We start from the raw sequence: 17,942 nt of genomic DNA, 5'->3' as shown, positions 1-17,942 counted from the left end.
ATGAAATAGAGGATAAAATGTTAGAATGATTTTAATAACTAATACGTGTTGTGAGTATGCTGCTAAGTATTAATACACTATTTCATATATGAGGATAAATCAAAACATAATGGTATTAGGATTCTAGCTCATATATACATGGAGTTGTTCCAAACAAAGTGTTTTTAAGCATGTCTCTGTACTCAGTAGACAACTGCAAACAAGTTCTCACAGTAATACATTTGCCTTAGTCTCCTTGTTGTTGTTGTTGTTAAGTGCCGTCGAGTTGATTCCAACCCAAAGCAACCCTGTATAGGGTTTCTAAGGAGCAGCTGGTGCGCTTGAACCACTGACCTTGCAGTTAAAACAGCTTTGTAGTCTGGCTCATTAACCAGCAGCACCACACCAGAACTCCTTAGTCTCCTTAGGGTGCCTTTTAAAAACAGGGTCTAGTCAAAACAGTGGCATCCAAGGCAATCAGCTGGACCACTTAAATTCAAGGCAGAAAGGGTTGCTCAGAAGGTTATGGTGACTGTTTAATTGTTTTGTTTTTTTATTCCAAAGGGGTAATCTTCATGAATTTTTTTTTTTCAAAGGACAGTGGACAATCATGGGGGCTTGTTGTTAACTGCCATTGAGTTAGTTCCCATTCATGGTAACCCTGTGCACAACAGAATGAAACACTGTCGAGTCCTATGACATCCTTAAAATTGTTGTTATGTTTGAGTCCATTGTTAATGCCACTGTAAAAAGAAGATCAATCCATCTTTTGGGGGGTCTTCATCTTTTTCAATGAACTATATATAAAGAATGAACAAGTATGGTAAAAAGGACACAACTCTGATGTGCATCTTTCCTGATTTTAAACCATTCAGTATCCCTTTATTCTGTTCTAACTGTGTGTGTACAGGTTCCTCACAAGTACAGTAAGTGTTCTGAGATTCCTATTCTTTGCAATGTTATCCATAGATTGTTATAATCCACACAATGGAGTGCCTTTGCATAGTTAATAAATCACACACAAATATCTTTCTGGTATTCTCTGTTTCAGCCGAGAACCAGCTGACATCAGCAATGATATCCCTAGTTTCACATCCTCTCCCGAGTCATTAGCAAACTTTTACTTGCATATCATATTAATAATATTGTTCAATGATTTCTGCATTCTTTTGGGTCACTATTCTTCTAAATGGGCACAAATATGGATTTCTTCCAGTCACTTGGTCAGGTAGCTGTCTTCCAAATATCTTGGCATAGATGAATGAGAGCCACCTGCATTGCATCAAAATGTTGAAACATTTCAATTGGTATTCCATCAGTTCCTGGAGCCTTGTTTTTTGCCAATACTTTAGTTCAGCTTGGACTTCCTCTTTCAATGCCATTGGTTCTTGATCATATGCTAGCTCTTGAAATGACTGAACAGTCGATTCTTTTTATTTATTTATTTATTTGGAGAAAACCATTTTTATTATTGTCTCCACCCAGCTTATTTGTGCTGGACTATGTACCATACGGCCAGATCATCGAAAGAACAACTACATAGCATTTCTTTCATGTTTCAAGAGGTGAAAATAACTGTACAAGGGTAAGTACAGTACAAAAGTACTCAAGACAGCAGACATGGAAAATCCATGAATGAGACTTTTATCCCACATGTAGCTTGTATATATTTGAAAAGTAGAATTCATTAACTCAAAAATATGGAACTCTACCCTTTGCTTTGTTCTAAGTATATATGGAATGTTTTGATAGGACACAGTAGTAGCAGTGGTCAGACACATGGAAATGGTGGAGAGACAAAAATATACATGTGAAATAAACTCAGTATTTTAATAAAGTTTTATATATATATATATATATATATATATATATATATTGTCCTTCTATAGTCCTGTCAAGTTGAATGGAAGTGAATTTAACCTGATTACAACACCAACACCAGTATCACTGATCTGATATTTACAACAAAATCATATTTTTTCAGTAAATTAAGTCAGTGCAATACCCATGCAAGTTAGAATGCTAGCTGTTTGGTGAACAAGGACCTGACATCAGAACAAAAGAAGTCTATAATGTCCCAAACTATATACATGTGATATTTTTCACATTGCATCCATTCCTTACATTGAAGATGTGAAACCCAATCCCATTCCTCTTTTGTGTGCGTTTGTGATCTTGCCATTTCATGCTGAGCATCAAGATTCCTAAATACTTCTTCCTGTTTCTTCAAAGTCTTGTAGCTTTCTTCATCAACTTAGCTACAACCAGCTTCATCTTCACTCCTAATACTCATTAACTTCCTAAATTTGACATTTTGGTCCTTTTTTTTTTTACCAAAATTCCGTTTTCCCCATATTTCAGCGTCGTGGGATTTGACCCCTTCTTTCTTGCCCTGCCAAAACATTTTCCTTTTTCTCTTGTTCCACAAACTTCATTGGATTCACAGCTACTGGGTTATAATAGCTAAGTACAGCATTTCCAGTCTCTGCTAAAGCTTTTTCTTAAAGTGCTGGCATTTGAGCTGCCATAGCTATCTGTGGAGTCACTTGTGTGCCTGATACCAACAGGGCAGCAACACTGAGAACAAAACTTCCAGTAGCTGCAACTGCTGCACTTATTTCTTGTTCTTGTTTTTCAACCATTTCCTTTTCTCACTGTTCTTACAGCTTCTTTGTCCTTTCCAACCTTCTAGCTAGAGCTTCCTGTGCCTCCATCGCTATGTTTCTGCCTGTAACAGGAAGGGAGTTTGGCTTAAACTTCTGCTAAATCTTCTTGGTTTCTCAATTTGCTTCTTTCTATCTCATCTTCTACTTCTTGGCCTGCTTCAGTTTATACTCTTATGCTGATGTCTTGATCTGAAGCAAGAACGAGATCTGATCCTACCGTTTTCTTTCCTTGCTTCTGACCATGACTTCTTTCTCTTCCTGCTTCTAGACTGAAACTTCTTCCACTCCCTACTTTGACTACAGTGCTGTCTTTCACAAGACCTGGATCTTGAGTGACTTCTGCTTCTATATGACTTTCTTTGCGCTTGTGTCTGTCCTCACCATTTTCAGATGAATTAGTCACTCTTCCTTTTTCAGAATGTTCTTTGTCATTATGGTCCTCAGACTTGTGTTCTTAGAGAATTTATCTTTGGGTTCATGTTTGCCTCTTTGCTTCTGCCCCAGCTCCTGTGTTTTCATCCTTCATTTTCTGACTTTCGATTTCTTTCTCTTGACCTTGATCTTGATATTGAATAATAATGTGTTGAGGCTCTAGGAGAAATGGATACATCTGACTGCTCTTTCTTCTTGTCTCTATCTGGGAATGCCTTTTCAGGGACTAGTCCATCTTGTTATGTGTCACTAGCCACAATAGTCTAGTGTCTTGACCAGTAGGATGGCATCTCAGCTTGCCACTTTCAGCAGTATTGGCCACCAGAAGCTCCTCTACAGAATGAGTTGAGTACAGTGATTATTTGTGTTTCTGTCATCTTTTTATGTTTCCTGTGTCATTCAATATTTTGCCCATAGACTCTTTCAGTATTGAAACTCGAGGCTTGAATTTTTTCTTCAGTTCTTTCAACTTGAGAAATGCTAAGTATGTTCTTCCTTTTGGTTTTTTAACTCCAGGTCTTTGCACATCACATTTCATTATAATACTTGAATTTGTGTTCTCAAGTTGCCCTTTGAAATATACTTCATCATTTCTTCCAGATACTTTAGCTTCTCTATGTTCTAGAGCAAGTTTCAAAGTTTTTTCTGATATTTCACTTTGGTCTTTTTAGTAACTTTTTGCTTTCTTCATGTATGATTTTTTTTTTTTTTTTTTTTTTTTTATGTTCCACAGTTCTGGTCTTTGGTCACTTGATCTAATGCATCAAATCTGTTCTTAAGATGGTCACTAAATTCATTTGGGATATATTTTGGCTCTTGTAGACTTGTTTTCATTTTCTTAAGCTTCAGCCTGAACTTGCATATGAGCAATTGATTGTCTGTTCCACAGGTGGCCCCTGGTCTTGTTTTTGACTAGTGATATAGAGCTTTTTCATCATCTCTTTCCGCAGATGTATTCAGTTTGATTTCTGTGTGTCCATCTGGTGAGGTCCATGTGTATAGTTGCCTTTTAAGTTGTTGAAAAATAAAGGTTATTTGCAATGAGTAAGTCATTAGTTGTGTAAAATTCTATCATACAGCAATCAACATTGTTTCTATCACCAAGGCCATATTTTCCAACTATTTATTTCCAACTTTCACATTCAAGTCACCAGTGCATTTTTATTACATGTTTGATCAGTTTCAGACTGAAGAAGTTGGTTGTTGTTGTTGTTAAGTGCTGTCCAGTCAGTTCTGACTCATAGTAATCCTGTATAGGGTTCCCAAGGAGCTACTGGTGAGTGTGAATTTCCAACCTTGTGGTTCAAACTGGCCTTGTGACCCAGTGCTTTATCCCACAGTGCCACACCAGAACTCCATGAAGATGTTATTGTTGTTAAGTGCTGTTGAGTCGATTCAGACCCATAGCAACCCTATATAGGGTTTTCGAGAAGCAGCTGGTGAACTTGAACTGCTGACCTTGTGGTTCAAAGTAACTTTGCAGTCTAGCACATTAACCCACAGCACCAAACCAAGACTCTGAAGAAGTTGGTTGTTACTGTTGTTATGTACCGTGGAGTCGGTTCCGACTCATAGCAACCCTGTACAGGGTTTCTGAGGCTGTAAATCTTTACAGGAGCAGAAAGCCTCATCTTTCTCCCATGGAACAGCTGGTAGTTTCGAACTGCTGACCTTAAGGTTTGCAGCCCGATTCATAACCACTACACTACAAGAGCTCCTTGAAGAAGTTGGTAGAACTCTTCAATTTCATTATCATTGACTTTAGTGGCTAGTGCATAAATGTGAATAATGGTAGTATTCACTGATCTTCCATGTAGACATATTGATAAGGTTGTCAGTAGGTAACCTTTCAGAGGAGTCCTGGTGTGGCGCTGTGGTTTAAAGCACTAGACCACAAGATTGTTTGAACCATAGGGTCGGCAGTTCAAATCCACCAGCTGCTCTTCAGAAACCCTATACTGAGTCGCTGAGTTTAAACTGACTCAACAGCACTTAACAACAACAATAACCTTGAAGAAATAATTCTCTTTACTTCTTTCTAGTCTGTCTTAGTCTAGAAACTCTGCTGAACCCTCACCACCATGGGTGACCCTGTTGGTATTTAAAATGCTATTGCATAGCTTCTAGCATCATGGCAACACACAGCCATCACAGTGCAACAAACTGACAGATGAGTGGTGGATGGGGCTTATTAAGAAGTTTTTAGAAAATTGAATGCTACATTGCTGAGGAAAAGAACATGAAAGTTTCACCAAGGAAGTTTTTTTTTCCATCACGACAATGCACCTGCTCCATCTTCAGAGGTAGAAAGGACCCTTTGACACTGGAACATTATGATGAAACCTTGAAAACAAACCTTTAAACTCTCAGAAGCTTTCAGAAATTTGGTCAGTTAATTATGGGTAATGAGTTGTGCATAAAAGGAGAACTAAGTTATTTATGTACTTGTATAATATTAGTAGGAATAGTTGGGTAGTGCAAATGGTTAATATGCTCTGCTGCTAGCTGAAAGATTTGATGTTGAAGTCTACTTAGAGATGCCTTAGAAGAAAGGCATCGTGATTTACTTCTAAAACATCAGCCATTTAAAACCCTACTCTGACACATGGGGTCATCGTGAGTCAGAATGGCAACTGGTGATGTTTGTAAAAAGTTGTCACAGAACTGTTCTAACCCAAAGATGATATCTGTGCTTAAGTAACAGAACATTCCACATATTAGAAGTAGAATGTTATATTGCTTCAAAAAGTCAAACTAAAACCAATTGGCAGAAGTTACAAAGATTTCAACAAATAAACATTGTATAAGCAATTCTTAAAACCAGAAATACCCAGAGAAAAAATGCAAAGACTAATGAGGTATTGTCAAAAGATCACAGAAGCCAGCTTGATTGAGATTCCACTAGTCAAATTTTGGATAATTTGAGTATCAAATAGTATAATTAAGGCAATATATTTAACAACAACAAGCCCATGCACCACAGTGGCAATAAACGAAAGGGGAAGACAGGGAATAAAGAAAAGTACTTCTGCTCTTTAGAAAAGACTGTGAACTAATAAATGAAAAAGAAATGATAGATTTTAGAAATCACCTGTTTTAAATTCCCAATATAATAATTCAGACAAAGATTATTAGTAAAAGCTAAAAGGTTGCTGAGGAATAGGATATTTATACATTTCTAATTCAAAGGGAAAATGTACCTTTGCAGCAAAGATTTGGTGATCACCACTGTGATACTTAAGGTTTTGTGTCAACTTGATTGGGCCAGGATTCCCAATGGTTTGGCATTCAGATGGGGTTATCCCCATGGTGAGATCTAATACAGTATAGTTAACTCTATGATGACTGACTGTGAGCAGTGTCGTTAACTCTGTGATGATTGGCTATAAGCAGCCACTCAATTAAAAAGATGTTTCCTTGGAGGTGTGGCCTACTTCCAATATAATGGACACTCAGGCAAAGCTTGCTTGCTTTCCGCTGAGTCTGGATCTTGCATCTGGTGCATCCTCCAACCTCCGCTTATTTAGACTTGAGTCAGTGCCCTGCTTTATTATCTACATGCCTGCCTGCCTGCCTGCCTGCTAGACCTGTCTTCCTTCCTACCAGACCTGCCTATCTGACTGCTGGACCTGTCTGCTGATCTTGGTTCATCTGATCCAGACTTGGAACTCTTCCACCTCAACAATTGTGAGCTATTTCTTTTATATTAATTTCTCTGTATATATATACATATATGTTTCCCTGGTTTTGCTTCTCTAGAGAACCAAGCATAAGACAACCACCTAAACCTGGTGATCAAATTTAGCATTGTTGATAATGAGCTAATCTGATATTATGTTTTCTCCTGATGTGATACAATAATAAATACACAAGATTTCTTGTGTACTGTTCTTGCCAAAATTCTTGCCTGAATCTAATTGAGCCAAGATTTAATTTCTAGATTCCCAGGACAAAATGGCAGAGTAGGCAGATGTGTTGAGCAGACCCTCAGCAACAAGAACATGGGAGACCAAATGAATGATGACCCTGGAACCCTGTGCTTCAGAAGATAGGACAAAGAGATTGATTGAGTACCAACTAGAGGAGAAAGCTGAACAGAATCAGCAAGGGAGAGAACAAATACAGCCACGGCTGATGCCTGGAGTGTAGCATTGTAGCCATCTTGTGCTTTTGTGGGTGCTGTTGATATTATCAACTAACCTCTAGCCAAGTCCTGAAGGCACAGGACTTGGCTAGAGGTTAGTGGCAAAGGGGATACAGTTCTTCCTTGTTCCCATGCTTCCTGGTAGCCAGGGGCATGGCCAGTCCTGACCCTCGCTAGCCCAGCAGCCAGTGGTACCAACTCCTTTGCAGCCTCTGCTTGGCCTGGGCTCAGGCTCTGAGCATACCACCCCAATTCTGGATGCTATGCAAACAGTAAATAGAGTAGTTCATTCACACTTCTGGTCTCTGTCACATCCACCAGGAAACAGATGGTAAGTGCCTGAGGACACATCAACATACAACCATCAATTAAATATAAATATGACAACAATATCTGGGAGAAAGCAAGGAGTGAAAAAACAATCGAGAAAACTGCAGATGAAATCAAGGAAAACCTTTAGAAGAATTCAGGGAAACACTATAAAAATAAATTGACAAAATAAATGAAAAATAGGAAACAATACAAAAAACAGCATTGAGAAAACCAGAAGATGAATACTAAGACTTTAGATCTAGATAACACATTGAAAGGGCAAAGAAGTTTAATTGGGTCAGTGAAAGACTGAGTTGGAGAGCTTGAAGACAAATCTCTGCTAGGTGTTTTATGGGTTTAGTTTGCATATTTAGGTCTTTAAACCGTTTTGAATTTGTTTTTGTGTATACTGTGAAACATGGATCATGTTTCATTTTTCTGCACATAGTAATCTAATTTTCTCACACCATTTATTGAAGAGACTTCTTTCCCTGTCGAGTAGACTTAGTACCCTTATCAAAAATCAGTTGACCATAGATGTGTAGGTTGATTTCTGGGCACACAATTCTATTCCATTGGTTTATGTGTCTGTTGTTTTATCAGTACCCCTAATTTTCATTTCTGTTATTATACATTTCAGCTTCAGTATTTCTGATTGGTTCATTTTTAAAAGTTATTATCTCATTATTGAACTTCTCATTTTGTTTCTGTAATCATTTTCCTGAATTCCTTTAGCTCTGTGAGCATTTTTAATATTGTTGTTTTAATGTCTTTGTCTAGTTAATCCATTATCTGTTCTTCCTCAGGGACTGTTTCTGGCACTTTTTTTAGTCGTTTGCATGGGCTATCCACTACTATCTCTTCATATGCCTTGCGATTATTTGTTGAAATTGATGATCTATACTGTGGTAACCCTAGAAATCAGTTTCTTCCTTTTCCCTAGGGTTTGCTCTTATTATTATTTTATTAATATCATTGTTGTTCTTAAGTGCTGTTGAGTCGATTCCGACTCATAGTGACCCTGGAAGAGTTTCTGAGGCTTTAAAGCTTTGCAGGAGCAGAAACCCTCATCTTTCTCTTGCTGAGCGGCTGGTGGGCTCAAACCATCAGCCTTGTGGTTCACAGTCTAGTGCTTATTGTATGGCACCACCATACTCCCATTATTGTGTGGTGCTGTGGGATAATGCACTGGACCACAAAGTCAGTTTGAACCACAAGGTCAGCAGTTCAAATTCATCAGTCATTCCTCAGAAACCCTATACAGGTTTGCTATGAGTGGTAAATGACTCAACAGCACTTAACAGCAACAACAACATAGTCATCTGCTTCAATACCAGGTGTCCCATCTGGGGATGCTGGTTATTGCCATAGCAACACCACATTCTTTTCCTGGGGGAACTGACTGTGGCCATTCCAGCACCAAACTCCTTGTCAGTCACTACAGCCACCTCAGTATGGCCACATTACAGAAGGAAGGGGGCAAGGTGCAGACAAATGGAAAGTCAATCCTTTCCTACCATTTATACATGTCACCTTTTCCTTCTTGCAGCATTTACTTACTCTAATACTTAAAATACTTACTGATGAAGATCAAAGACCACAGCCTTCAGTATGGGTTTCACCTCAATGTAAAGTAAACAAAAATCCTTACCACTGGACCAATAAATAACATCCATATAAATGAAGAAAGGAGCTCTGGTAGCGTAGTGGTTACGAATCGGGCTGTGAGCCGCAAGGTCAGCAGTTTGAAACTACCAGCGGTTCCGTGGGAGAAAGATGAGGCTTTCTGCTCCCGTAAGGATTTACAGCCTCGGAAACCCTGTGTAGGGTCGCTATGAGTCGAAATCGACTCCAAGGCACATAACAACAACAACAAATGAAGAAAAGTGTGAAGTTGTCAAAGACTTCATTTTGCTGGGATCCACAATCAACACTCATGGAAGCAGAGTCAAGAAATCAAATGATGCATTGCATTAGGTAAATCTGCTGCACAAGAACTCTTTAAGAGTGTTCAAGAGCAAAGATGTCAGTTTGAGGACTAAGGTGCGCCTGACCCAAACCATGGCATTTTCAGTAGCTTCATATGCATGCAAAAGCTGGACAGTGAATGAGGAAGACCGTAGAAGAATTGACGCATTTGAGTTTTGGTGTTGGAGAGGAATATTAAAAGTACCATGGACTGACAAAAGAACAAACAAATCTGTTAGAAGAAGTATAGCCAGAGTGCTCCTTAGAAGCCAGGATCGTGAGACTTCATCTCTCATACTTCAGACATGTTATCAGGAGGAACCAGTCACTGGAGAAGGACATCATGCTTGATAAGTGAAGGATAAGCAAAAAAGAAAGAAAGAAGACCCCAATAAAATGGATTGACATATGGTAGCAGCAATGGGCTCAAGCTTAGCAACATTAGTGAAGATGGTGCAGGACTGGCAGTGTTTCATTCTGTTGTGCATAAGGTTCCTATTAATTGGAACTGACTCAATGGCAAATAACAACAGAAATCCTTTAACGGATTTCTGAAGTTCTGAAACTGTTGATGCCATCAACTTATGTTTTTTTGTTGTTGTTGTTATTGTTGTTGGGGGATAGGAGTATGCTGTGGCATACACTCCCATCTTATTCTGCCCTTCTCTATAGTATACATTTTTTATAGAATTGGAGTTCACCTCTGGAAAATAATATAATACTATGCAACTTCACGGAGTCCTGGTGTGGTGCTGCAGGATAATGCACTAGACTGCAAGGTTGGCAGTTCAAACCCACCAGCTGCTCCTTGGAAATATGATATCAGGTGTATACAAGGTCACTATTAGTTGGAACCGACTTGATGGCACTTAACAACGACTACAAACAACTTCACAGCTAGTGTATATACCTGATACTATCATATTCCTATTTCTCTGCCTGGTGTGGCATTGTAGGATAAGCACTGGACTGCCAACCACAAGGTTGGAACTTCTGGAAATTCCTATACAGGGTCGCTATGAATGGAGACATAATAGTGGCTTATTATTCGGTGATATTAGCTAACTCAGAAGGATTTGCTAGACAGCAAATTGGGGAATCTTTTACCTACTTTAAAGTCTTGCAGTTTTTCATAACATCTCAAATATTTGACAAAATGTTCCCATTAAAACCCTAAAGACATGACCAATGTTCTTGTTGACCTCATAGTTCAGTTTGAAATAATCACAGAAATGGTAGTCATAACCATCACGTACTCAAATATGACTGCTTAAAAATATTTATTTTAAGCAATATAATTTTTTGAGGATTATCCATTGTTTTGAAAAACAGATTAAATTGTTCCAACTTTTTTGTTTATTGAGTAATTACTAGGTCAGTATTAGAAGTCCATCATATTTTATCCCAAGAATATCAACCAAGTTACATGCTTGAGTAATTCTAACAAGATTAGTATTCTGAATTCTAGATTATGGTTTTTTTTTTCTTCTAGTTAGTACTTTATTAATAACAGTGAGAAACAAAAAAGTCAGGAATGAAAGAATTTTAGTAATAGCACAAAGGGACTTCAAAAAGTTTGTGGAAAATTCTATTATCTTTTACTTTTTAAGCTTTTATTATGAATTGAGTAAAATTTTATAGGGTAAATCATCAGTTTTACATTCCACAGATCATACTTTGTTTCATTGCAATGATTACAGTCCCCTCTATGCACCATCAGTTAGAATATGTTCTTGATTACAAAACGACTTTCAGATATTTCCTTTTAGTGATCCTGAATAAAATCATATTGTTGTTGTGTGTCGTCAAATCGGTTCTGACTCATAGTGACCCTGTAAAGGGTTTCCAAAAGCAACTGGTAGGTTTGAACTTCCGACCTTGCAGTTAGCAGTCCAATGCTTATACTCCAGCACCACACCATTAAGTTGGCTCTGACTCAGAGTTATTCTGCCTTCTTAAATCAAACTTTCCATTCTTTGAAAAGTTGAAAACCTTACATTTACTATCATGGTTTTTCCTTTTAGTTCAATATTGAGTTTCAACTGCTTTTCAGGAGTGTGGTGGCTTCATATAGTAAGTATGAATAAGACTTCATACAATAAGACTGTACCACAAGGTCCGTGGTTTGAGCCTAACAGCCGCTCTGCAGGAGAAAGATGAGGTTTTCTGCTCCCATGAATATTTAAAGCCTTGGAAACCCTATACAGGATTGATGTGAGTTGGAACTGACTCAATGGTACTTAACAACAACTGCTTTTTAAGCTTATCTTTAAAAAATTTTTTTCAAATATACTATTTCTACTCAAAAGTAGAGAGAATGAGGATCCTATATATATCCATCCCATCATTTGTTACTCTTAAAAAGTAAATATCTCCATTTTTTGCTGAAGTTTTTAAATCAAATTTTATGTATACTATCATTTTTATTCCTAAATATTTCTACATGTGTGTTAAGCAAAGCAAAAAAGGATGTTTTCTTTCATAACTACAATTCATTAGCACTTCTAATAGAATTAACAATAACTCTTTAATATCATCTGTATTCAAAGTTCCCTAAGTGTTTAAAACATCCTTTGAAGCTGCCTGGTCCTGTACCATCCTCACAATTGTTACTATGCTTGAGCCCATTGTTGCTGCTACTGTGTCATTACCTCTCATTAGGGAATTAGGGATCTTCCTCTTTTTGACTGATCCTCCACTTTACCAAGCTTGATATTCTTCTCCAGAGACTGAAGTCTCCTAACCACATGTGCAAAGTAAGCGAAACAAAGTCTAGCCATCCTTATATCTAACAAGCATTCTGACTGTGCTTCTTCCAGACACTTTAGCTTCTCTGCATTCAACTGCAAGTTTCAGTGTCTTTTCTGAGATCCACTTTGATTTTTTCTTTCTTTCCTTTTTAGGGACTTTTTTTTTTTTTTTTTTGCTTTCTTCACGTATGATGTTATTTTTGATGTAAAACTCTTCTGGTTTTATCAAATTTGTTCTTGAGATAGTCTCTACCAAATCTGTTCTTGAGATAGTCTCTAAATTCAGGTGGGATATATTCAAGGACATATTTTGGCTTTCGTGGACTTGTTTTAATTTTCTTCAGCCTGAGCAGTTGATGGTGTGTTCCACAGTTGGCCCCTGGTCTTGTTTTGGCTAATGATATGGAAGTTTTCACCATCTCTTCCCACAGATATAGTTAATTTGATTTCTGTGTATTCCATCTGGTGAGTGTATAATCTTTTATGTTGCTTTAAAAAGATATTTGCAATGAATAATTCATTGGCCTTTCAAAATTCTTTCATGTGATCTCCAGCATCATTTCTATCACCAAGGCCAAAATTTCCAAGTACTAATCCTTCCTGTTTGCTTCCAACTTTCACATTCCAAAAGCCAGTAATCTTGATTATATGTGTTTCATGCAATTTCATAATGAAGAAGTTGGTAGTGGTTGGTTAGTAAATTTGACTAACGGGTATTTACTGGTCTTCCTTGTAGGTCTATAGATAACTACCCTATACTTCAATACAGATCTTGAAATGTTGTTTTTGATGATGCCATTTCTCTTCAGTTTGTTGTTCCTGGCATAATAAACTATTTGATTGTCTGATTCAAAATGACTAATACCTGTCCATCTCAGCTTTATGTATTCCATTTCATTTTTGACCACTTCCAATTTTCCTATATTCATATTTTGAACCTTTCATGTTCCAGTTCATACTGAATGTTTACAGGTGTTTCTTCTCATTTTGATTTGTTCCCTATCAGCAAATGAAGTTTACGAAAACTTTACTTCATCTATGTCATTTGAGTTCTTTCCAACCTGAGGAGTTCATCTTCCGGCACCATATCAGTCAATATTGACTGTTATTCATAAAACTTTCAGTGACTAACAATTCAGAAGTGGTCTACCTCTCCTTTTCCCTAGTCTGTCTTCATCTGGAAGTTCCACTGAAACCTGTCCACCATAGGTGACTCTGCTGGTATTTAAAATACCAGTGGCATAACTCCCAACATCATAGCAGCACACAAGCCACCACAGTATGACAAACTGCTAAACGAGTGGAGGAAGAGAATAAAATACCTAGCAGTAAATCTAATGAGGAATATGAAGGGCTAAGAGAATGAAAACTATAAAACACTACTTAAAGAGATTAAAGAAGACTTAAATAAATGGATGGATGTTTCATGTTCATGGATTGGAAGACTTAATATTATTAAGATATCAATACTACCCAATGAATTCTATAGATTCAGTGCAACTCTGATCAAAATTCCAACAGACTTCTTTAGAAAAGGAAAAAACTAGCCAAAACTTTATATGGAATGGAAAGAGGTGCCAGACAGGTGGCAATTTGGGACCTCTTTCCATTCCAATGTTCAAAGAGAAGAAACAAAGTAAGAGGACTCACATTTCCTAATTTTAAAATATACATCTACATTAATCAAAACAGTCTGGTACTGGTATAACAGTAGACACCTGATGAAGTTGTTAAGTGCCATCAAGTCAGTTCTGACTCATAGCAACCCTTTCTAGGGTTTCCAGAGATCAGCTGGTGAGATTGAACCACCAACTTTGCAGTTCACACCAACCTTGCAGTTCAGTGCTTGTCCTACACATAGACCAATGGAATAGAATTGAGAGTCCAGATATAAACCCACACATCTATGGTTAACTGATCTTTAATGAGTTTGCTAAGTCCATTTGGTGGGAAAAAAAATAATTGGATTTCCACATGCAGAGAAATGAAACAAGATCCATGCCTTTACACCATACACAAAAACAAATTCAAAATGGATTAATCACCTAAATGTGCAAACCAAAACCATAAAATATTTAGAAGTAAAAGCAGGAACACTGCTGTCAGGCCTGATTGTCAACAATGGATTATTTAATATAATGATGAAAGCACAAATAGCAAAAGACAAAATAAGTAAATGGGACCTCAAAAAATTAAAAACTTTTGTTCATCAAAGACTTTACAAAAAAAGTGAAAAGACAAGCTACCAACCAGGAGAATATCTTCAGAAATTATATATTCTATAAGAATCTGATAGTTAAAATATATATTAAAATTCAACAACATAATAAAAAGATAAATAACCCAATCATAAATTGGACAGAGGAGTTGAATAGATATTCCATCAGAATACATTCAAATAGCCACCAAACACATGAAAAGATACCCAAAGTTATTAGCTATCAGAGAGATGCTAATCAAAACCACATGAGATAACCATTTCACACCCACTAGAATGGCTAAGATATAAAAAGAGAAAATAAAAGAGGAAATATTGGTGAGGATTTGGGGATATTGGAGCCTTTATCCATTACTAGTGAGAATGCAAAATGGTACAACCATTGTGAAAAACAGTGTGATGGCGCCTCAAAAACTAAAAGTAGAACTATTGTTCTGTGTTGTTGAATCGGTACAAACTTACAACAAACCTGTATAAGATTTCTGAGAGCATCTGTTGGGTTTGAACTGCCAACTTTATGGTTAGCAGTGCAGTATTTACCATATAGAGCCATATCACATAAGAACTACCATTGTGGTTGTTGTTGTTAGGTGCCATCGAGTCAATACTGACTCACTGCCCGGTCCTGTGTTAATCCCTCTTGTTGGGGGTCTTCCTCTTTTTCTCCTACCCTCCACTTTACCCAACATGATATCCTTCTCTAGGGACTGGCCCCTTCTGAGAATATGTCCAATGTATGAGAGATGACGTCTGACCATCCTGGCTTCCATGGATCATTCTGACCGAATTGCTTTCAATTCATTATCCAACTTTCACATGCATATGATGCTATTGAAAATACCATGACTTAGATCAGGCACACCTTTGTCCTCAAACTGATATCTTTGCTCTTGAACACTTTAAAGAGGTCTTTTGTAGCAAATTTGCCTAATGCAATACGTTGTTTGATTTCTTGACTGCTGCTTCCTGAGTGTTGATTGTGGGTCTGAGTAAAATGAAGTTTTGGGAACTTCAGTCTTTCTCCATTTATCATGATGTTATTTGTTGATCCAGTTCTGAGGATTTTTGTTTTCTTCACATTTATGTGCAATCCATACTGAAGACTGTTGTCTTTAATCTCCATCAGTAAGTATTTCAAAGTGTCTTCTCTTCCAGCAAAGAGAGTTGTCATTTGCATATTGTAGGTTGTTAATAAGTCTTCCTCCAATCTTGATACCACTTTGTGCATCATATAAACCAGTTTCTCAGATTTTCTTGTTCAGCATCCAGATTGAATAAATATGGTGAAAGGATACAACCCTGGCACACACCTTTCTTAATTTTAAACTATTCAGTATCCCCTCTTTTCTATTTGAATGACTGCCTCTTGGTTTTTGTACAGGGTCTTCATGAGCACAATTAAGTGTTCTGGAATATCCATTCTGTGCATTGTTGTCCATCATTTATTATGATCCACACTGTCTAATACTTCAGCACAGTCAATAAAGAAAGCACAAGTAAACTTCTCTCTGGTACTCTCTGCTTTCAGCCAAGATCCCTCTGATGTCAGCCATGATTATCCCTAGTTTCATGTCCTCTTCAGAAAAGTTTTACTTACATGTGATGTTGATAGTATTGTTCAATGATTTCCACATTTCACCTTTCTTCGGAATGGTCATCAGTATGGATCTCTCCCAATAAGTTGGCCAGGTGTTGGTGTTGTTGTTAGGTGCCATCGAGTCAGTACCAACTCATAGTGACCCTATGCACAATGGAATGAAACACTGCCAGATCCTGGGCCAACTTCACAGTTGTTGCCACACTTGAGCCTATTGATGCTGCCACTTTGCCAATCCATCTCGCTGGGGGTCTTCCTCTTTTTCTCTGACACTCCACATTACCAAACATGATATCCTTCTCCAGCGACTGGTCCCTCCTGACAATATGTCCGAAGCATGAGAGACGAAGTTTGGCCATCTTGGCCTCTAAGGAGCACTTCTTCCAACCCAGATCTGTTTATTCTTTTGGCAGCCCATGGCACTTGCAATATTCTCCTCCAACACCATAACTCAAAAGCATCAATTCTTCTATGGTCTTCCTTATTCACTGTCCAGCTTTCGCATGTATATAAGGTTATTGAAAATACCATGGCTTGGGTCAGGCGCACCTTAGTCCTCAAGCTGACATCTTTGCTCTTCAACACTTTTAAAAGTTCTTGCTCAGCAGATTTGCCTAATGCAATATAATACATTATTTGATTTTTTGACTGCTACTTCCATGAGTGTTGATAGTTGATCCAAGAAGAGTGAAGTCCTTGACAACTTCAATCTTTTCTCCATTGATAAGAATGTTGTTTATTGGTCCATTGGTGAGGATTTTTGTTTTCTTTACATTGAGATGCAATCCATACTGAAGGCTGTGCTCTTTGATCTTCATCAGTAAATATTTTACGTCCTCTTCACGTTCAGCAAGCAAGCATGTTGGCCAGGTAGCTAACTGAATTCCAAATTTCTAGGCCTAGATGAGTAAAGGCCTTCAGTGCTCACTCATAGCGATGTTGTATAGAGTTTCTGACACTATAAATCTTTACGGGAACAGACAGCATCATCTTTCTATCATAGTGGATATAAACTGTCAACCTTGAAGTTAGCAGCCAGTACCTAACCCACATTGCCACCCTGGTAACCACTAGTAAACTTTAGTCTCTATAAATCTGCCAGGTTTTTTTTTGTTTTTTTTTTTGTTAGGTGAGGGCATGTGCGGGACTTGTGGTGTGGTGCTGTAGGAACAGTACTGGACTGTGATCCACAGGTTCAGTGGTTCAGACCCACCACCTGCTCCTCAGAAACCCTGTACAGAGTAGCTATGGGTCAGAATCAACTCGACAGCACTTAACAACAATGTAACAACCACTTATCAGTTTGTTGTCCTGTGGTGGCTTGTGTGTTTCTGTGATGCTGGAAGCTGTGCCACTGGTTGTCCATGCAGAAAGGTTGTCCATGGCAGAAAGGTTTCAGCAGAGCTTCCAGACTAATACAGATCAGGAAGGAGAGACAGACCACTTCTGGATGGTTAGCCACTGAAAACCTTATGAAAAGCAGTGATACTTAAATGCCTATCAAGATAATGGATAAGTAACAGGTGGTATATACATACATACAATGAATTGGTACTCAAATCAGTAAGAAACAAACAAATAAGCCCAGTGTCATAGTGTTATTTCTGACTCATAGTGACTTTATAGACCATAATAGAGCTGCCCCATAGGGTTTCCTAGGAAATAAACTTTCTCCCATGGAGTGGCTGCTGAGTTTGAACCACCCACCTTTCTGTTAGCAGCTATGGGTCAGAACCAATTGAACAGCACTTAACAACCACAATGAGTAGGGTTGCACAGCTGAGAAATATAATTACTATCAAGAAATTGTATATATGCAAAAATTGGTAAAAGTTGTATGATACGAGGGAGCTTCAAAAAGTTCATGGAAATTTTC

At 37.8% G+C, this 17,942-nt stretch overlaps 1 protein-coding gene and 1 pseudogene across 1 annotated transcript in view; one reads left to right on the top strand and one right to left on the bottom strand.

The window, feature by feature from the left end:
- RP2 (retinitis pigmentosa 2 (X-linked recessive)) overlaps positions 1–17,942 on the top strand; it is an 88,434-nt gene that overhangs the window by 63,987 nt on the left and 6,505 nt on the right. The window lies entirely within an intron of this gene.
- The window catches only part of LOC102828283, a 19,218-nt pseudogene continuing 3,357 nt past the window's right edge, over positions 2,082–17,942 (bottom strand).

This window comes from Chrysochloris asiatica, unplaced genomic scaffold, assembly GCF_000296735.1.
Source record: "Chrysochloris asiatica unplaced genomic scaffold, ChrAsi1.0 scaffold00062, whole genome shotgun sequence".
NCBI lineage: Eukaryota > Metazoa > Chordata > Mammalia > Afrosoricida > Chrysochloridae > Chrysochloris > Chrysochloris asiatica.
Note: the sequence above shows the minus strand (reverse complement) of the source record. Positions and strands in the feature narration are given on the sequence as shown.